This window comes from Argiope bruennichi, chromosome 1 (assembly GCF_947563725.1).
Source record: "Argiope bruennichi chromosome 1, qqArgBrue1.1, whole genome shotgun sequence".
NCBI classification, from domain to species: domain Eukaryota; kingdom Metazoa; phylum Arthropoda; class Arachnida; order Araneae; family Araneidae; genus Argiope; species Argiope bruennichi.
Genome location: NC_079151.1, coordinates 147,560,639 through 147,584,303, shown reverse-complemented (window position 1 = coordinate 147,584,303; position 23,665 = coordinate 147,560,639). Strand labels below are relative to the sequence as shown.

General features: G+C 32.4%; 1 protein-coding gene and 1 non-coding gene across 2 annotated transcripts in view; one reads left to right on the top strand and one right to left on the bottom strand.

Annotated features, from left to right (window-relative positions):
• LOC129976008 (uncharacterized) overlaps window positions 1-23,665 on the bottom strand; it is a 68,825-nt gene that overhangs the window by 27,819 nt on the left and 17,341 nt on the right. The gene's annotated exons all lie outside the window — the stretch shown is intronic.
• Window positions 549-632, top strand: Trnal-uaa (transfer RNA leucine (anticodon UAA)). The gene has a single exon. It is a non-coding gene; the product is annotated as a tRNA-Leu (tRNA).

The following is a 23,665-nucleotide window of genomic DNA, read 5'->3' as shown; positions in this document are numbered from 1 at the left end:
TTTAATTAAAGGCTTTATTCATATCCCTGTGACTCCTATATCAGCGTGCACATTGACTGGCGTCATTAATTTTTTTTTTTTTTTTTTTTAATTTTTAAAGTGGCCCGAGACTTGTTTTCGGTTAAAGGTTTCCCCAATTATTGCAGGAAAAACGAAATTTGAAAATCAAACAATTTTTTCCGCAACCGTTACTGCGCACCTCTAATAAAAAAAATGAAAGAATATTTCGCATTTTAAGTCGTGACTTAAGTCGCAACACTGTCGTGACAGAAAAGAATAAGTTTTTTATTTTGGGTCACACTGTTGCGTGTTGTTTTCCATTGATTGATCTATGAAATGCATTTCGTGTTAATGTTTTAATTATAAAACAACTCTGCCGGTAAAACACAACATTTGTCAGCATGTTTTCTTTTATTTTCTTTCTTTCTTTTCCCCCTTCGTTCCGCATCATGCTGCTGTTTTCCTCCCTCCTTTTTTCCGCGTCACTTCTTTTCTCTACAAGGTAAGATGAATTGCGTGAATACTTCAACGGTTTCTCCCTCGTCGTAGTCAGAATGGCCGAGCGGTCTAAGGCGCCAGATTTAAGCTCTGGTTCTCGAAAGAGAGCGTGGGTTCGAACCCCACTTCTGACAACGTTGCATTTTGCTTCGTATTTCCTAGATTTCTTTGTGCATTACACTAAAGGATTATGCCCAGATTTCATTACAGCGGACACGTCAGTGTATTACTCATTAAAACTATTTTCAAAGACGGGAAAAATTATATTTACCTAATGATCTTTTTTTTTTCCCCCTAAAGAAATTCAGTGTTTATTTACTGAATTCATAAGTAGGAAAAAAATTATTATACTTCATCATTAATTTAATACGTTAATTATTGTATTAAAGTTGAAGCTCTGCTGGGACAGGCCCTGTTGTCTTAAATCATAGCTAGATGACTAGAAAAGCGCTGACTTAGCTAGCTAAATTTTCCATCTCAAAATTAGCCATTTTTCCTCATTGTAAGTTTTTTAAAAAAAGTGATTCGTAAAATTATTTACTTATAACATTTTATATTTAGAGATATTTGTATAAGAATTTGAACTTTTCTAATATTTAATATTTCTAAACAATTAAGTCAAAAGAAAATTGGCCTAAACATATTCATGAGTAATAATAGCATTTTAGATAACAAATTTAAAGTATTATTGATAAAAAATAAAATGGGAAAAATGATCGTTCATTAGCAATTTAGTTTTATTTATTGATTTGTTTGTTTATTTATTTGAAATTATGTGTATCACATACAGAAAATTTTAATAAGAAAGACATAAGAAATAATTCTTATTGTTGGATGGCAGTAAATACGATCCAGCAAGAAAATACTTTTACTCATCGGCAAATGGATAACCGCTATGGAAATGGATGACCGTAAACTATTATTTCACAGAAATAGCTTTTATATTATCTTAACATTCAAAAATTTACTTTTTCAATGCTTTTAGTTTTATTTCTGTACAATTTTTATTTTTATTTTTAATAAAATTTTAAATACAATACACAATTTGTAACTATGATCGACTGACAAGTTGAAGTAACGTTTTACTAGCTTATGCTGCTTACAAAACGAGGCTTTACTAGTAATCATTTAAGGAGACGGTAGACTCTAAACGGCACTTTTGCGCATTATTCACTTAGGGTTATGAAATTATTTATGCAGATGTATTAAAATATAAATACGTCACATTTCTTAAAAAACATTTTAAAACGAAACATATTATTTAAAAAATTTGAAAAGATATATAATTTTTTAAAAATTTCAAAATATTCCAGGCGATTTCATTTTTAATTTTTTCTGTTACTTTTTTTTCTTATTACCCATTGTAAATTTATCTGGAACAAAACTATGCATGATTTTTTAATTCTAAATGAATGTTAATTATCTAGAAATATTTTTATGCATACTTACTGAATTTTTATAGGAATTTTATGTCTTTCTGAACTAAAATAACTTTTAACAAGCTAAAAAAAGTCAACATAAAATGCATACCCCATTTTCTTTTAATGTTTGACGAAATATGTATTATTCATTTCATTTAATTTCTTCAAAAATGAAGACACCTGGAACATTTCAAAGATATCTTAATCTAATTACAATATCATTTTGTGAAAAGTCATTAAGATGTACTTTTTTCCCTCTTAATCCTTCAAATAATTTATTTTATTGCACATTACATTTTATAACACTCATTTAGTTGAATCTACACATATGCACTGCAAAAAACAATTAAAGGATATTGTATAAAACAGAGTTTAAATTGGAATTTAAAACATGGAGTTAGTTTAAAAGATATCACATTACAACACCAAAATATTTTTGATAACTTTTGAAAATTCAATATATATATATATATAGATAGAATGATAATATATATATTAGCAATTATATTTTAGCAATATTTTAAAAATAATTTTTAAAAGTAAATTAAAATTGTTTTTATTGTTATCGCAGTGAATTTATTCTTCTTTAGCTGACAACCAGATTATGAAGATTTGACTTTTTTCCCTTGCATATTAAGATGTTTTTTTTAAGTCTAAGCTTAAAAGATTTCTTTTTTGTAGTTATGTGGCAATTATGGATAAGATTATGATTTCTTAAAACTAAACAATGATTTAGTAATGCAAAAGTAAACAATGATTTTTTATACTTCGGACATTTTTAAGTTTTAGTGCTCTTTTCTGCAATATAATTGGATGTACAAAAATATATTGTCGTTTTTTCCATCTTATTTTTGAGTTCATATTGTACTAATGCTTTCACCGAAACGGCAAATAAAAATTCTTCTAAAATCTCGAAACTTATTCGGATTTTTTCACAAAAAGAGAAATGATGACGAATGATTTCACATATTTTCTTCATTTTATGAGCATGCTTCAATTTAGCGAAAAAAATTGATTTTCCTTTTTTTAAGATTAAAAGTCACATTTTAGGACCGATGACGAATGGAGTGAATTAGAAAGAGCATGCCACAACGAACAGAACATTTATAAAGCATCTAAAATAGTACAAGTTGCATATCTACCAAAATTTAAAAATACAGATGGCCATAAAATAACTTTCTTTGTTTGGTGGCATCTGCAGTTTAAACGAATGAACGAAATGGAATCACGTTTCATATGCAGACTGTTGAAGGAATATGAAGAGGAATTCCAAAGAAAAAAGAAATAGTACAAAAAGTTGCCGATAGGGGAAACACTGTCACTGTTAGAACACAGTTATGAATGAATTTATGAAGCTCACAGAGAATAATTTTTTATTCATCAACATTTGGGTCCCCTGGACGCCGTGCAACATTTTCAATTTGCTGGCCTTCCCTGTGTACAACATACTGCACACGATGTATGACCTTCTCTAACTGTCTGTAAATTATGAGTTTCGATGTTCCCAACAGCCCATCTTATGTTCCGTTTCAGGATATACAGGTTTTTAACTTCTTCTGCGTACATTACAGATTTCAGGTACCCATAGGTTGGTTCAGTGAATATATTAAGCACATATCAATGAGAATAATAATCAAGAACACATCAACAGTCAAGAAAGAACTGCCAACATGTCATTGGCTCTTCCCTTTTTACAAAGAATGCATGGCGCGGCTATCACACTCACACACGCACTACTAATTTTACATAATCCATCTCGATATGCAAATTTCCTCTCTCGTACGGGACACCAGCACCAATATTTCTCCTACCGGCAACTTTTGCTATTAATTCTTTTTTCTGAGGAATTTATCTTTCCAAGCCTTCCACAGCCTGTATATGAAATGTGGTTTCATTCCGTTCATTCGCTTTAGCTGCAGATGTCGCCAAAGAGGAAAAGTTATTTTATGGCCACCTGCACTTTTCTGAGAAAGACCATTAGAAATCATACAATGTAGAAAACATTGAATTCACGCAATTGGTTGTCAAAGACGGCTAGTTAAATAATGAAACCGAAATCTCGAACTTCCCTTTGATTTGCAATTCCAGGAGAATTAGGTTAATGAGCGGATGAATATCACTGTGAAAAGACTGATATTAGCTTCAACCCTTTCATTAACGGCGAGAGTCGCTCGGTCCCAGATTCTGAATTATCAGGTCATCGAATTCCTGCTTGATCAGTATGAATAAGGCGAGGACGAAATATCTATGATTTTGATATGATGCACTATTACACAGGCTGTGAATATTCACCGAAAAAAGAAAAAAGGAAAAGAAGACCAAATACCTCCGCTGAATGAGCTGTAAAGAATCGATTTCTCACTTTCTTAATATATGGGAGTCAATTTTGTCCTACGCAATGAATAGTTTTCTTGACTTTAAAGGGATTTTAAAGTTGCATGCACTAATATATATAAAGCATGTTATCGAAATTTTATTGATTTGAAATCTAGTTTTCCTTGAAATGTGACTGTATGAACGAAATTCTTTTTTAAAATATGCCTTTTAGTAAATGAATACGATAAATAAAAAAATGCAATGATCTAGCATGATTGAGATACGATTCAAAGTATACATCTAAGTTGTCTGTGACAGATCCTCTTTCAAATAATTATTTAATTTTTAGCTTCGAGAAATCCAATTAGCTAATATCTAAAAATGGAAAAAAATAACATCGTTTTCAAGCGGCAAAGAAGAAGAAAAAAAAAAGAAGAAAAAAAAAAAGAATATATATATATATATATTTACATATAATTATCAAATGTGCAGAAGAGCATTTTACTCATCCCCCATATGCTTTTTTCTTTAGATTTCTTCATTTAGTTGACTTTTGGAGATATTTTTAGGCCATATTCCTAGGTAATGGATTTTTGTGTAATCTAAAATTTTAAATATCATTGACACCAGTTTGATTGAATCACCCTTTTTTTCAATGATTTTCTCAATTTTTTACAAGCTTATTGCAGTAACTTACAAGCAAAAAGCTGTGTTTAAAATCGTCATTTGAAGAAATAATATCATGTAAAGTCAAAAACTCGCAGATTTCTGAAAATTTCGGGGGATAAATATTTTGATGATCGCGATATCTTTTCATCTATATTTCGCTTACGAAAAAGTTAAAAAAAATCTCGCGACACGAAAGCCATCGCATTAAACCTGCCTGAAAAATGAGAAGAGTAAGCGGGTACTGAAGGAACCTCCGAGCATACCATTGGTGAACCACAAAAAGAGCAAAATAATTCATGCTGTAAATATCATTGTATTAATAGCGTATCCATCATCTGTCCAAAACAGACGCGCTTTTCCAAACACACCTGACGGAGTTGCAAAATGTTGTTACATAATAGTTGGGCAATTCTAGAACTTCCCTTGCCTTCTTCGAGGAAACGAATGGCAGCAATCGATTCGAACTGTTAATCAAGGTGTGACGCCTCTCGAAGGGCTTGCGGATTGACAGAGAAGGAGAGCAGAGATTTAATCTAGGCGGGAGATTTCAAAGATTCGGTGGGGAAAAAAATAATTGACAATTTTTTTGCATTTATGAGAACAAATGCGAGAAACTGAGTCATTAGGCCTTCGCGGAGGAGCGCATTCAGTGGATCATGTGCAATAGGGTCGGAAAAGGATTTAAATGAACAAGAAAATACCTTTGAAATAATTTTTACTAAAAATAAGGCTCTTACACAAACTAGATTTAATAAACAGTAGATTTCAGTAAACACTTGTTGTTCTTATACTTTTTAACAACAAGAACATCCTTTTGTTGTTGTTGTTAAACCCCTTTTTTCATTTCTGGTTGAATTTTTTGACGACAATTTGTATAAAATGACATATTTGATTCTTTCAAAAGGAAAACAATGGATTTTCGAAAATTTGTTGTACATTACTCTATTCCACGTCACACTTGATTGTACTTTTTTTTAAACATAATATCAGAGTAATGAATGCGTTTTTAACTTGAACGTTGATGACAAAAAGACTAAAGATATCTCAAAAGTTGGACAGATATTTATTAAAAATTTAACCGATCTTTCGTTTTTGGCGGGTTTGAATCATGAGCCAATATAGAAAAATATCGGTTCCAATTCAGATTTTTCATGTCCACATTCCAGTTAAACCGATTTATTGTCTCGAAGACTGTTTCTGCTCACATTTCTTTGGAAAAGCGTCTTATAACAGCATCTTTCTCCAACATCAGAAAAACTGTCAGACAAAGCTCGGATTCGGAAGACGTGTTTCAAATAAGCTCGCATTTAGATTATAGTAATTATTATTGCGTATACTTTGTTGTGACTCCAATCACTGCAACGTTTTAGAAAAATAATTTTATTTACAATTTAACTAAAGAAATTAAACATTTGATTTTACTACGAGCTTCACCGAGGCAGTTCCCGAGAGCATTCCGAAGAGTGAGAATATCTTTTTTAGAAGCATACCCGGATAATAAGCGGCGCGTCAATTACGTCACACACAGCCTCGATGAAGCTTGTAGTTTACAGATGTCTGTTATGATTTATGATAGGCATTCACTAAAAGATGTAGAGCAGGGATGGACATTAAGTCGACAACGATCGACCGCTGTACCAACAAGACATTTTAAAGTGAACGCCTTTACTAAGACCTAAGATACTCAAAGAAACCAATTGTTACATCCATGTGTTATCCATTTGGCAATGTTGATGTGGAAGAAGTAACTGAAAATATAAATTGTGTATTCTCTTTATCTCTTAAGGAAAACGAAGTTTTTCGCTTTCAAAATGGCATAATTTCAAAAGCACGTAGTTAACTAATAATAACTTTCGGAATTTAATGGAAGAAGTAAAGTATCTTAATTTTAAAAAAAAAATCCATATCATTTAACATTGATCTTTGGTCCTACCTACCTGTGTCAATCTGCATTTTCAACGATGAATACAATTAATACGACATATCGTACCCGTCTCACTTAGAATCCAGTGCAAGATTAGCAGTTAGTAATCATATGCCGAGAAATTCAAGACTGGCGGACAGTATGCGGACTAAGTATTCTACTTACTATAACTTCTAGGACTAATTTTAAGTGAAAATGATTTATTCTCTAATGTATTTTGAATCGTTTGATATTAAATGCATCCTTTGATATTATTATATTTGTGGCTATTATTATTATGATTGTATCTTGCTATTATTATTACGCTAATAGTTATGTAGGTAAGTACATATACCGTATTTATTATTAAATTGTAATAAATATTGTAGATCCTTTTTTTTTATAGTTCACCACACCTACACCACTGGGTGGACTGCAACACACTGAAAAAATTGGAAGTAGCCCGTACTCTGGAAAAGTTTGTCCACCCCTGATGTAGAGCATGAATATAATCCAGTTCAATTCTTTTTCTTCCCCCTTCCCTCCTCCATCGCAAAGCTTTCTTATGGATTGCAAATAACGACATACTCGTGGGAAAAATGATATGAAATAAAAAAAGAAGCAAAGTAATTTTATTTTGTTTTGTACAGTATATTAAAAATTAGAAGCGGAGCTGTCTTCACAAAACTTTCTGATAAAAGTGCTTCCTATCTCTCTATCCCCCCATAAAATTGTGGACGTTGGGCAAGACCACAAACGTCATAAGGTGATCAGAATTCCACCCTACATGAGACTTGTGTGCTTCGTAAAATAATGAAGAAATTTCGGTGTTTGTATGTTATTAATCGCATCAAATTGGCGAACAATAGTTACAAAAGAGTCAATTCACGCGCATTCTTCGGTGATGTATTATTGGGATAAGATGAGTACACAAGTACCAGAAAATCGAATATATATTTTGAGTATATATTCAGATCTATCAAATCCAAATTTTCTTTTATTCCTTTCCTCTAATCTACTGAAGTCAGCATTTTCTGCATCATTACAACTGTTGTGACAAGATAACGTAACAAACTTTATTTATTTAAATCATTGCATTTTTGAATTATATGCATGCGAAGATACAGGTCGAAAGAATGGTCAACACTCTGACAGATTCGGTTCGAAATTTAGCATGCATTTGCATTTTCGGTGCTAAAATTGTGTATCCATTTCCACAAGTTTACACATTTTTGAATGGTTGTGTTTACACGCATTCAAAAATACGGACTCAGAGAGAGTCGGGCACTTGACGAAGTTGGCTCCAAAGTTGGCACAAATCTACTTTATTGATGTTAAACCTATGCATCAACCAGATCATTACGTTTTGTCTACTGCATTCACTTGTACTCGGATAGCCGAACAGAAAACTTCCTCTGAATTCGTTCCAATGAATTTCGTTCAAAATTTGATAGAAATCTACAAATTTGATGTGAAGACGATTTACCAAATTTCATTTGTTTAGCTAAAAACCGTTTGTGAGTTATCGCGCTCACAAACAGACAGCGGGACGAGTGCACGGACGGGCATCATTCCAAAATGTATGTTTCGAACTCCGGAAGTTCCGAAACGCGGAAATTCGCACAAATATCGTATTCGAATTTTTCGACGTTTACAAGATGTTCTCTTTGCATATTTCGTATACGAGAAAGTTCAAAAATACAGCTACTGCATAATATAACCAGGATTTCTTTTCGGATTCATGGCAGTTCATGCATTTCGAAAAAAAATATCTTATTCCCAATGAATATCATATTGAAAACAGGGCTACGGTAGCCTGGTAGTAAAGTCTCCGCTTCTGAACTGGAGGGCTTCAGGTTCGAGACGCGATTTCACCTTAGAACCGTAGTGTACGTGGGCCAAACGTCCTCCCATTGGTGTGGTGTGAAAAGTTGGACAGGGGAGTGCCAGCTCAGGTGTCGTCCTCGTCATCTGACGGCGGTTCAAAATGACGATGTCTGTCCCAAAATAGCTCATGTGTTTCTTTAAGAAAGGGTTATTAATATAACCGAACTGAACATTCGAAGTTTTATTGTCTGTAGCTTTTGTTAATCTGCATTTTGATTTAACAGCGTCAATATGAAAAAGATGAAGTGCTTACTATATTAAGAATGGTGATTGTTTTTTGTTCTAATTTTTAATTTACGGCGTTTCGTGTTTTCACTTACATTATTTCGATTTGAAACCATTTTTTTTTCGGTGAAGGCACTAGAAGGATTAAAATGCCTGCGCCAGCGAGATGTGCGAGGTTCGAATCGGCGCAATGAAGCCATTCGGTTGATACCATTGCATTGGCCTCGACTCTCCTGACCGTATTACGAGAGCGGAGGGTTCACTTTCGCAATGAACAGCTTTCACCTCCGAATTTTATTCCGTTGGCGTTGTCGAAAAGCGTGTTTATGGGAGGGAGTTTCCTTTGATTCCTTCTTATTTTTGGCCCATTTTCGCGACAGGTGAAAGTGAGCGGCCCTGACCTTAAGATGTGGAGGTGCATCGCTGTGTCAGAAGAGATGGAAATCACTAGAAGACGTCGCAATGACTCTCCGAAAAAACTGGATAGATGAGAAAGTTGCAGTTATTATCCCAGATAAGAAATCGAAAATACAGGATTGACGCGCTAAAGAACTGCTATTTAATATTCATTAAAATGATAGTTTTGAGTTTGTTTGTGAGTAATTAAATTTAACCCTTCATAGTTCTCTGGCATATATTCTTACCACCTGCAAAAGATTTTTTAGAAGGGCTGAAAAAAGTATTTTAAAATGATAAATACGGTAATCAAATGCTTAAAATTCGATTATACTACTTTAATAGCTCTGAAAAGTCTCTTTAGCATTTTTTGATGCACTTTGAGAATAAATATCATTTATATTCAAAAGTGGTAAATATGCTTAGCAATACCCGTTCCCGATGTAAGGGTTTTCGTAGAGACGTAAAGTTCCAACATTTGTCATTAAATTTTAATTCCCGAAAAAAGATTTCAGATGTCAAACACCACTGTGTTGTGTTCCTTATGTCCAAGATATTCTTGTATTTAATTATCATTATTTATAATTGAATTTAAAATCAACATTCATTTTGAAAAATGACTTGATGTTGATGCAGTTGGAATTTCTTGAAATTTTAAATATTCCTATCAATGATTTTATGGATATTTTGACTTTATTTTTGATATATTGATTATTTGATACTGTAGTTTACGATATTTCAGTTGATTTCTAATAGCAAAACGGGGCTAAGATATTATAAATAAAATTGCATCAGATTGCAACAGTTTTATAGCAATCCGCCCAGCCAGCCTATAAACGCAAAATGGACTTCAAACTTTAATGTAAGACATTACAAAATTTGAATTCCATGATTTCTAACTAAAAAAACTGTATAAAGTTGTTTTAAATTACCTACAATAGAGTGGTTAATATACTTAATAATGAGCATTCGATGATATTTTTACCCTTAACGCTCGGTAGTAACTATGCTTACTACTTTCAATTTTCCCTGAACGATCTCAGGTAAATATATTTAACACCCTTGTTTCATAAATGAAATGGCAAAAAAAAAAAAAAAACCTTTTGATGTTTTAGTATTTGCACCATCAGTTTATCATGATATAGCCCTAAACGATTTTATTTGTCAATGTCCCGGAATTATACCCTATAAAGGGTAAAATAAGATAAATCGATTTTTTTTCTTCCCAAGATAAGATAAAAATGTTTTTTAAAAAAATCTTCCTGACATTAAAGTGAGATTTAATCGAAAATAAGTTTGTGTTTTTTGTTTTGTGCATCGTATAACTTACAAAAGTAATTCTAACGAAATATCTAAAAGCGGCAAGAAATATGGATAGTATTTACTAGAATTCTACCGCATTCCATACTTTCAACTTAATTATATTGTAATGAAACTTTTTCCAACTTGGCGCGGGATGACAGCGACAGTTTGCAAGTTCATATCTGACTGCAAGTTGCTTGTTTGTTTTTTGTTTTTTTGTTATTGATTTATTTTCTGTTATTTCTCGTTTGTTCTAGAATGTTCTTATAATTTCTGTATCTTTCTAAATCTGGGAGATTTGAGTCATTTCGTCCCGTGGATAAAAACAGATGTAAGGTTTAGTTCCTTAAATAAAGACTCGAGTTGATATTATCGAGTGTTATCTTTGACTTTACTTAACACACAGTTCATCTATGCGATGATATTTATACCAACATGACACATGTTAAATGTTTTAAATGTTTTTTCCAGGGTCTATTGAACCATTTTGCCAAAACATTTGATAAAATCAAATAAAAGTTGTTTGAAATTCAATCAATTTCAAAGTTTTCTTAAGTAAACATATTTGTTTTTCTATAACTTTATAAACATGAATGCTAATTTATAAAGTGAGTGTATCAGATAATTTCATTCAAAAGACAGAATCATCATCTACCTTCTCCGACTCTTAAGAATATATTCCTTGCGCTACAATCAAAAAAAAATATTTTACATTGTAACGAAAATAAAGGAATGAAATGATGCCTCTAATCTCCTTTACATTTTAGAGACAAAAAATTATTTTCTATCGTTGTTTTTTTTCCCGCGAACACTTCAGTAAATTCAACAACTTAATATTTTCCTCGAAATTTCAAAAGTTTGTTCTGTGTGCAGAACAAAGAGCAAACATGTGAGAAAGACAAAAGACGTTTGCGAAAGAAGCACCAAAGGAATTCGCTAAGCAAAGTTTATTCATAACTCAATGCAGGCGGAGGTGACTTAGTGACAAAGAGATAATGTCTGAGCAGAAGGGCTCCGGGTTCAAAAACCGTTTCCATCAAATATCCAGGGTGCCATTGGGCCTGGAGCAAATGAAATCCGAAGTTTTGGACCTCCCTTTTTTCCGATGGATAGTGCAGAAGTGTGTCGAGGAGGTGCCTACTCAGACGCCCATCTCATCATCTGCCCAATATTCAGATCTATGAAGACCACACATAAACTAACAAAATATCCATAGCGTTTCCTCCAAAGGAAAAGTTAATATAATTTAATTAAATATCGGGCAATGCTCTACCATGCAGATGTTGCAGAACAGAAAGGGGCCGCGGTGAGCTGGTGATAAATAAGGTTTCGGCTTCGAAATGGAAGGGTTTCAGGCTCGAGATCCGATTCCACTGAAGAACCGTCGTGTAAGCGGATCTGGTACACGTTCAATCCATCGGGGCCAAACGTCCTCCCGCTGGTGTGGTGTGGAAATTTGGAGAGGGGGTGCCAGCTCATGTGGCGTCATCGTCATGTGACCGCGGTTCAAAAGGACGAGGTCCGTCCCAAGATACCCTAGCGTTGCTTTAAAAACGGGACGCGCATACAACTAAACTAAACTCTCAGAATAGGACACACAACGAACAAAGATGTCTCGGAGGATCATTTTTCTTCTCTTGGTTACATTCATGAGGGCAGAGATAGACAATCCCGGGATCGGAGGAAAGGGCCACTCATCATATATTGCAATGATCTAGAAAGGAGGGAGGGCACTTTCCAATTTCATGGCTAAAATGACATTCTTAAAACAATCATTTGAGTTGTACCTACAGGGAGCCATTATCTTCTTCGAAGACATGTATTTTTATTGCCAAATATTTTCCATCATGTATTGTTACTGCGCAGCGAATGCATTGCTGGAATACAAGTTGGGGCCAACTCGTAATGATAGAATGATTATTATTCTTAGATTATTATTATTATTATTCGTGTTTATTAATTCCATAAATAGTAAATCTAAGTCAAATGGCGCTGATGTTTCTTTAAATTCTGAATATGTTTAGTTCATTTTATCTAAATGATTTGCCAAAAATTTTTATCGTTCATAAATGAGTTAATAAATAGATACATGAGTAGATTGGAAAGACATTTGTGACTAAAAAAATACGGCGAGTGGATTAAAAAATTTAATTTGAATTTTCACAAACCTTCCTTTTTATATCTAATATTTGTTAAATGGAATCTTGAAAAAATCTTTCTTTGGGAATCATCTTTACATTTCGCATTACAACATCCAAAACGGAAACAAAAGCCAAAATTATTTTTCCTTACTTAAAATTGCCTAAAATATTAAAAGGCATCACATCCATTGACTGTCTTTTTTGTGCGAACATTTAATTTGCACGCTTTAAAAATATTCAGGCTTTTGTCATAGACACTGAAAATGACAAATTTTAGTCCACCGCCACTCATTCATTGTCGAGGAACAAAAGATTTTTTTCTGTGGAGTTTCAACAGTGAAAATGGAAACTCCTTCATTCCATTTGTTTAGGTGGTGTCATGCGCGACTTCACTTTTCATCTTGTGGCTTGGCACACAGTGCAATCTTTGCACAAACTTTACGAAGGTCAAGAAATGTCTTGTGTAAATGGCAATGCATTCTTTTTCTTTGTTAAAAAGTTGGGTTTTGCAAAGCTTACCTGAAGCATTTATTTAAAATGCCCAAATAAGCTGAATGGGAAAAAAATTCTAAAACATGAGGCATTCAAATTTAAACTCAAGGAAATGAATTTCAAGAAAAGGGGAGACAAAATTTTCATACTTAATTTTGAAAGTTTAATGATTCTGTGTTTATTTCCCACTAGTAGATTTCATAAATTGTGATTTCCTTATTTTTTCAATGAATTCCCATTTCAAATATATGAAATAGAAGCGCAAAATATTGAAAGCAGCAATAAAATGTAAATTATAAAATGAGACCAGTAAATTCATTTCGCAAAAATCCTCATTTTTCGGTACATCAAAATATTAATAATATTAACAAGCAAAGAAAAAAAATTCTGTTTTAAGCATTACCTGGATTAAAGAATCTGCAATCTAAATGACCAGCCGCTTTACCATGATTCATTTTAACGGCTTTATTAAAAATAGAAAAAAACTCATATAACGGCCTTGTATGAGTATTTTTGAAATGATATGATATTTATGTTACAATGCAAAATCGATGTCTGTCTAGCTACAGGCCCTAATAATATTCTTACTCTATACAAATTTAAAATTATAAGCAAATAAAATTATATTCAAAACGGGAAAAAATATCTATAATAAAATTTAAGCCATCTTGAGTCTTACCACCCCTTGGATTAACCCATTGGATCAGACGGCAGTCTGTTAATTAAATCTTGTTATTCTTATAAAAATATTATAATCGTTACTCGGCACCGGATACATTTCATAATTTAGCTAGTATCATAGAGGAGTTTCGTTCACAGAGCAGGAAAAGGATTTAATGACGATAAGTTCATGGAGAATTTGTTGATTCTTTTCAAGGCTCATTATAAGCTTGCACAGGAGTCAACTATTTTTATGAATGAATCGTTAAATAATTTTAAAAGAAAAGAATTTGCATATTGACCATCCCCTCCACCTCTCCAGAAATCGAAAATCATGTGATTAAAACGAAGTCAGTAACATTTAAAGAAGGCATCAAATTTTCTTTTTAAGATGTATGATCGAATTTCGATAGTAAAAAGAAGTTTTGATGCTTTGCTACGAATGCCGTTGGAATTTGATTACAAAATGCTTGCTTTGTTTCACTGACTCATGTCCTGTAATCAGACCACTGGTAGCCTGACAAGCAGGATGCCCTGATCGCTGCATAATGACCGCAATAATCAATGTCCGAAAGCAAATCCAAGCACAAAAGCAAAAGGAATCTGAAGGACTTTGAAAAGATATCGAATATTGTAGTATCAACACGAACACACACTGCATTTCAAAAATTGTGTTCGATGCCAACGAATGCCATTTCATTACATATTCAAAAATTGTTTCCCTGACAGTAACTTTGTGAGTATAGGAATGCAAATGGGGACGGAAGTGACAACACTTTTGCTATACAATTGACACTTCTACTTATTTACTTAATATACTAAACAATTCCATTAATAGCTTCTTAATGTATGACTAACCTCGTTAAATCGGAAATTGTTGTTTGAAGAAATTTAATTTTACTTGTTTCTAATAGTAATTAGTCTGAACTGTAATTTAATCTTTTGTGTGTGTGTTTTATCGATGTTTTTGAGCGCATCACGGCTTTTCTTTAACGTTAATTCATTGGAAAAGCCAAGCACACACACACACACACACACACACACACACACACACACACACACACACACACACACACAAATAAAAAAAAAATTGAATATCACTATGATACTCTTCTAACTGAAAAATATTCTTTAGTAGTCTTTCTGAAATTTCTACCCTTTTCGTTTGTATCCCATTTTATGTTTTTGTGAGTTTATCGTTGTGTGCATATATATGACATAAATTCAATGTATCGCTCTCTTACAATTGATCTCATCTCTTAATTCAAATAATAAAAATCTTACCATTTAAATTTCAGAGATAAAAACAGCAAACAGCTTTACTTTAACGTCTAGTTCACGTGTATCTTAGATCTTTCTCACACCTCTCAAAATCAGATTGGGCTGCGGTGCTGTGGTGAGGTCTCGCCTTCGAAGCCGGAGGGTTTCTGGTTCGAGACCCGATTCCTCCGAACTGTCACGTATAAGCAGGTCTAGAGCACATTAAATCCGTCAGGGCCAAACGTCCTTCCGCTGGTATGGCGTGGAATTTGGAGAGGGGGGTGCCAGCTCAGATGTCGTCATCGTCATCTGGCCGCGACTCAAAATGACGAGGACCGTTCCAAATAGCCCTAGTGTTGCTTTGAAATAGGAGATTAATGTAACTAAATTCAACTCAACTCACTGCCACTTTCTATCTTCGGTGTCTCCACAGAGAACCCATCCTCTCGGTAATGACCCTGAACAGATAAAAATCGACGGCTACATCATAAGTAAACCCAATATTCAAAATTGCAGTTGTTTTTCCTTGTATATAAGTTAAAGCCTCTTGCGCAGCTTCGTTGTGGAATAGACAGAAAATGAGTATATATTTCGAAAAAGGCATTTTTCCAGGTGAGCGATCAAATCTAAAATACGATTCATATCTACAACTTTATTAGAATAATATGTCACATTACTTTTGTCTACCTCATCTCAGGTCATTTTCACATTCACCCGCGCAGAAAGTCGCCTCCTACTCCAGTGTTTGTAACTTTCACAGTTGCTGTAGATTTGGATGGTGTATGAAATTTTTACAAAAATACGAAAAGATAGATATCACAGCATCTTCAAAAATATTTTTTTGTTTGTTTGTTTTTGTACTCAGAGATGAGTGGCGGATTTAGATATTGCTTACATGCTTGGAAGTAAGCATCATGAGGCCCTATTTTTGAAATAAACTGATGAATATAGTTTCACATTTTAACGCATTCTTAACCTAATCAAAATGTTAATCACTTATTACAGGTTGATTTCTTAATAAAATGAATATATTATTTACTTATTTATTTATTGTAACTTATGCATACGCAACTTCCCTATTTATACAAGCAGAAGTTTGCAGAATATCGCCGTTTAAAAATACAGTAATAACAAAGTAAAACTTAACACAATAGATAAGAACCTGATCAATGTCAAAGTACAATATTATTCTAATATTTTATATTTTATTCATTTGTATTTTTGACGAATTTATTTATTTGACTACTCAGCTAGTATTTTTAGCCCATCTGACTGCAGCGCCCTCTTCAGCTCAGAGCACCAAGCAGCTTTCGGGAATCTTGGAAATTCGTAAGAACAAACGGAAGTAGCAGCGTATCTGCACAAAAGAAAAGTTGCTCCTTCAAAATGAAGATGATTGAGGAAGGGATGTCCTCAAAATTTTCTAGCATACTCTCTAATAAACCCGCTATCCCTTCTACCCCTATTCATAAATACTATAGTCTTCCTAAATACAATAAATACTATTCCTCATACCCACGCTATCCCTAAAAAAAAAAAAAAAAAAAAATTGTGGACAGCGGGTAACGCAGAGAACGCCTTGAATGCGTTTGCATACAGGATTAATACGAAATATCAATCCTTGGCGAGAAAGTGTATTATGGTGTGAGTCTATGGTGTGATTCTTAACGATTGCAATTCATCCCTGGTATAGTTTCTGAAAGTCGGATCTGTGTTTTAGACACGTTTTTTCATAAATTGAAAAAACCAAAATTTGATGTAGTTACAGTTGCGGTCACAAAATTATATATCACATTTGGTGCATTTAAATCAGTGCGTTTTTGAGTCACCTTTTTTTACAGGCTTCTAAAAGCACGCGCCGATAGATGGTCAGCTGTTTGTTGGATTTGACTCAAAATGGGATAGGCATCTACGACGTAGAGGTTAAATCTATATACCGAATTTTATCTATCTAGGTCTCTTACTTTTATAATGACCGTGTAAACTTACATTCGAACATCCCGGCAGAATGACTCCACCTGAATAGAATTTGATCAAAATTTGGCAGAAATCTCGAAATTTGGTGTAAAGACCAAACGTTATCCATTTAATTCAAAGCATTTTTATGTTATCTTTATCACAGGTACATATAAAGCCTAAAATGCGTGTTCCGATCTCAGAAAGGCCTATCCGCGGAGATACATTGAAATCTCGAGTTCGAATTTTCTTTTGGTAATTACAATATTTTCTGTGCACTTCGTATACGAGAAAGGAAAAATATGACAATCCTTCGATGCCGTTCAGCATGTGCTATAGTCTGTGTATTTTCTGTAGGCGCTCCAAGGTCACATTTTCTACCGCGTTACGGGTACCAGACAACTAGTAACGAGGTAGAAAATGTGACCTTGAACCGCCTACAGAAAATACACAGACTATAAGAAAGGACTGTTGATTTTTAGAAACAAGCTTGTACAAAACGAATCTGTTGAACATATGCATTAAATTTTAATAAATTACTTTGCATTATCATTATAATGCTCATGTAAAATTTCAAAAAGATAAAAAATAAAATAAAATCCTAATGTTTCTTTTGTCACAAAGAATTTTTTTTTTTTTTGTATATGTAAAGGTTAAAGATCACATTTTACTTTATCAATATCGTTATTCACGTGAGAGAAAAACAGATGTATCTAAAATTCATTAATCTATCTTCCTTTTACTCTCCATTGATTTGACAAAATTCTAAATATTACTGTAACTTCTGGAAAAAGTTATATATATATAGTCTTGCATGTAAGTAGTCGAAAAGAATATAAATTGGGAACTTCAGTTTATTTTTCCACAGAAGAGCATAGTTTGTTACGGGGAGGACCGATGGAACGTGCCTGTTTATAACGGACACAAAAGAAAAGAGTGAGCAATTTTTCCCTTAGTGCTTCGTATAGGGATTTCTTTGACACATATTGATTCAGGAAAGGCAATTTTAAATTCTTTGGAAGGGAAGAGCGCGGTGTTACGGATTCTTATCCCTTCGCTTGTTGAGTGAATTCAGCAATTTTTTTAGAACTAAAAAATAATTAAATAAAAAAGTCAGGTTTTGATCAGGAAGTAATAGAAAAGTTAAGAACAGAATAATATGGTCTAATTTCTTTATATGCTTTATTTTCTTTCGTGGGGATCTAAAACCAAAAAATTGGTTGGCTGTTGTACTAAGTAGCTGCTAAGTGAACGGAGAAGAGATTTTCTTTACTGGAATGTGGCATCGCACAGATAACTACCAAATTTATAGACATGTGCGCTAATGTCCACGTCCAGTACAAATATTAATGAAAATTTTGTATACATTTTTGGTTCGTTATTTCTAAGAACTTGCGCATTTCCCTTCCTTTCTATAAAAATATTAAATGCGTGTATTCGTGTGGAAATTATTTTGGATATAAATAAAAAATGATTTTTAAAACGTTGTAGAAATTGAGGAATAATTAATTATGACCATAAAAAAACGTAAGCAAAAGTTGGGTTGTTTCATAGAAAAGCACGTTCATTCTTTTTTTATAAAGTCGGGTTGTTTCATAATTTGCGTGGAGTTATGACAAGGAGAAACTATTCCTGATTTTTTTTTCTCTCTTAGGTTAAAAAAAGCTACCAAAAGTGTATGACTTTTGCGTACCAGTCAGAAAACTGTCAATCAATAGTCTCGTTTACAATACGGTTGTGTTACTGATAAGGGTCAGTTCTAGAAGAGGTTACAACACTTTAAACGTTATCCAAAAGTGCCATATTTGGTAAGAGTTAGCATGATGTTTGACACAATTTCGAATACTTAACGATACGTTCATTAAAATTATTTCATGCGTTTTAATACTATATGAATAATTTCCACTTTGCTTTTTATGAAAGATGAATTGCTTTTCAATGTATTTATTCAAAAATGTATCACAAAAATCATTGAGGAATGATATTTCTTCTCATATAAATAGTATATCCACTTCGAAATAATAATCATTTCTTCTAGATTTTAAATATAAAGGCATTACTTTACATAAATATAACGTTTTGCATTAAACGAAAGAGTTTGCATTTCATTAGTTTTTGCTTCATGTCTTCTTGATTCGTTTATTTAATTCAATAAGTTCGAACATTAAAATATATGTTATTTAAATATAGGCACTTAAAAAAAGTTGTTTCTTAAATTTAAAGTGCAATTAAATGAGGTTAGTGGTATTGGAATGATTTGTAAGGAGGGAAAAGTTGTAAAAGCAATTCTTGAAATGCCGTAAGTAGTAAGAAAAGCTTCTAATTACGGATGTTAAGTTTCCATGCTATATCAGTTTTAAAAAAAATCAGTTTCAGAGTAGAATGCTATTACAAATTTAAACTTTTATATTTATCATTGTAGATTTAACTTAAAAATTGTTACATTTTTTTATAAATCTGTACTCCGATAAAGATAAATTATTTGTTCATTATATGACTTTGCATTTTATATATGAAATATTGTAAGTATACGGTGCATAATATAAGGTGCATAGCTTACTAAATCAAAAGTACATTAATATTTTGCTAACAGGTCATTTGTATCTGCGAAAATTTCTAGGAGACATTAGCTGAATTCAAATTTAATTTTCTTCTAGTTGCACTATTTATTAAACCATAATCCAAATCTACTATTGAAAAATAAAACAGAATTAAGAAAAATGATTTTTACATTAATATATGTAGTGTATGTTCTTCAGAAACTTTAATTTTATTGAAGATAGTTCTTATATGTACAATAAGTCATTAAAAATAGTGTTGAATGAAATTCTGGTAATACACTCTTCAACAATATACATCCAAACCTTTATTGAAATGTTTACTGATTAGCTATGTTTTTTTTTTCATATTTTAAACAATGTAATTATTTCTAATTTCAGAAGAATTCATGGCCGTTTTAAACCTTCCAGGGGCCTTGAGATAATGCAAATCTCGAAGCCCTTTTACCCTCCAAATTTTTTATTGATATTAATTTAATTTTTATTCAGAAATTTTAAGTAGTAAATTTTAAGTAGAAAAATTAAGTAGTAAATACGCACACACACACACACAAAGGAGGAGGGGGGGGGGAGAGAATGGGGAAAAAATTGACTTTTAACACGGAAGCATACACTTTAAATTTCACAGATATTTCCAAATTTTTCGTTTAAAATTATTCAAAAATTAAAGTGTAGAATATTCAGACTTTAAAAGTTTTAATTAACAAAGTAAGATTTTCTTCCAAGAATAAAAGTGAATGTATATATATGCGTCTATTAGTCCATTTAAAAGATAGATCATTGTACGCAGAGATACTAAATTTAACACACGTATATTTGGGAGAAAGAAATATGCAATTCAGTGCATTTAAAAATATTAATACAAAAAATAATGTTACCTCTAACGTAAATTATCTTAAAATTTTAAAAAATTCATTAATTTTATTGATTTATTAGTCTTTGCGTATTTTTAATCTGCAAAAAAGAATACAGATCTTAGATAGCATGTATATTTTATAGTAAGATTTTCCGTTTATATTTAGGTATGAAAAGATAAAGTTTTCATATAAACGAGAATACTAGATTTTTAAATATAAGATAATATGTATTTTTATAACTATATCAGGCTTGTTAAGTTATTAATTTCATGTGTATATGAATTATTTATTTGAATACCAGAAATTCAAAAGCTTTGAACAGATTTAATTTCAAATACTAGGAAATTTATCAACTGTTAAATTCTCTTATTTACTTGTGTGCTATTAATGAGCTGAAATGCACATTTAAATGATCCACTTATCTTAAAACAATTGGAATCATTTGTGATGGTAATAGTTAAGTTCAGGTGTCATTTTTTAGAATGGAATTTCTATTTCAGATTTTCTTTTAAAGTTTATTGATTTTAATTTGATAACTATATTTAGCAGACTTTGACTGTGAATGAATAATGCAGAGAATTGAAATGATTTGCAAGTAAAAACTATTTCTTACTGTAAATTTTTAGAAAGTTATCACGGAAAAAAAAGTCAAAATTTCTCTTAATTTTTGATTAATTAAAATTCTAACTAAAAATTCAAACAATCACTTTCCTACCCTCCAAAGTATATATTTGCCGATTGTGATAGGCCTGGTTTGTACAGAGCCAGCATATACACATAGAGACAAAAGTTTTTTCCTTCTGTTTAAGCATCAAAATTTAGTTAAAATACCAATACATTTTCTCGCCAAATACTCTTGCCAACAGATAACATATGCTTTAGCAAACCTAGACTAATCATTCTCTACCCCCTTTTTTTCAAAGAGCATGATTTATTGGCCTTTTATGACCCGTACGCAAATGTACGTACGCATCTGCCCCACTACCAAAAAAAGCAGTGTATTAATGAAACGTGAGTAATTTTCTAGTTTTGAATGAATCGAAGGGGCAATTCAAAAGCATGTCCAGAATGTTTACACGGCATCTGAAGGGAGGAAGGCCTGAGTGAAGCTGGCAAGGATCCCAAGGACATGACCCTATTAATTCATCGCAATTGTTCTGATTGTATTACAGAAGGCGAACAAAACGTTTTGCCCCGCTAGACATCAAGTGGCAAATTAATTCTGACTGTTTTCAAAGAGTTCAATGGCAAAAAAAAAAAACTTTCACAGAGACCAAATGAAACAAAGAATCAACGCAATACGAGTATCAGTCCTCATCATAGAAATTGTTCACATGCCTTTTGAAGAAGTCTGTTTGGCAACCGACAACAAAAACACCCTAAATGATCAATATCTGACAGCGGGCCCAGTGGGTTGCTGGCTATTTTAATGAAACACCAAACCTAGCAGCATCTGAATCGATGTTAAGGTGAATTGAAGTATAATTAGTGAAGTGAATTAAGTATAAGGTCCTTACCTATATGTAGTGAATAATTCAATACATATAGGTAAGGAAATACATCACACTCTAAGAATTCTTTAACCTGTTCTCAAAAAGCAGGAATGAAATCTGTTGAAAATAATTAACTATTAAAAATAGCTAAAAAGTTTAAAATGACAAATTGAATAAACTACAGTTTTTTTTTTTTTTTTTTTGAGACGAGAATCAGCGAGGATTCATTCTGTTATTTTTCCACTTGCATTCTTAGGGCTATTCGTACGTTATGCCGACTGTTATGTTTTTGAAAGAGTTTATTTTACGGCACATATTCTCACTTTGGAAGAAATGTAAATTATAAACAATAATAATAAAATAAAATAAAGATACAAGCCCGTTTTCGTTTCCTTTTAGATTTCTTCTTATGCAAAATACCCCTCCCCCCCCAAAAAAATGGCGCTTTGAAGCTTTTCAAATAGATCATGCGTATACGAAGATATTTTTACGATGGAATATTGTAAAGGATTAAGTGCTTTTGCCAAAATATTTAGGAAAACAAATGAATGCAGGATAACGAAATACAAATACCCGCTCATAAAACAGTTGCATCAGTGACGTAGTGAAGGTAAGTTGCGTCCAGGGCAGAGTATGATTTTTTTTCCGCCTCTGTCATCTGTGGCCTTCCAAGTGCAAATAGCGTTTGGAACATGGTATTATTTTTCCGAGTTTTTTGTTTCATATTCTTCTTTTAAAAAATGATATTAGCTCAACGCTTTATTTCTTTGGCACCCCCTAAGGCCGATATCCAGGACATTTATATCCCTTCTGTCCCCCGGTTCTTACGCCACGGAATTGTATGAATAATAATACGGAAATCATGCATCACTTCGGACGACACTGCTTTTGAACTCTTCAACCACTTGAAGGATTTGTTGTCAGTACTGCGTTCTACTTTTGCTGTTAATACTTGCCATTGTATCTGTCATGTTATTTACAATTTTATTAATGTAACTATACTGTTGTGATTTTGTGTTTCTTTACACCTGTGTTGTGCATTTTATCTTCTGTATTCTTTTCTTATTATCTGTATTCGTCTTATTTATTCGCAGAAAGACCCTTTAGTGGTCGTTCTTTATGGTTATGATCCCATACTCGGTAAAAATTACTGTTTACATGTTTCACTGAACGACCCCAGTTCATCCCTTACCCCTATCAACTCAAAAATTGCATCTTGTTCGAATTATCAGAAGAAAAAAAAGATTTTCTGTTAACAAAAATAAATAAATTATATGAACTGCAAAAGTTAAATATTTCTGAATCTTTGTATGCTTTTTTCCTCTCCTTGCACTCAAAATTAAAAGTTTACAAAGGTAATAAATTAATTAATACTATGAAATATATGTTTTAAAAATGTTTACTTTTTCTTCCGAAACAATAATTTTTTTTCTTTCTGAAAAATGCTGTTTTTTTCCCCCAGGTCATGTCTATTTTCAAAGCTACCTTTTTTCACTTCGCCTTTTTTAAAACATGTAATGCATTTATTTAAAAAAGTTTAGTTAAAAAAATTTTTTTGTTTGATTTAAAGAAAAGTGGATTAAATGTAAAGCTACCAAAATTCTCCATACCTTCAGCTTTTAGATCAATCG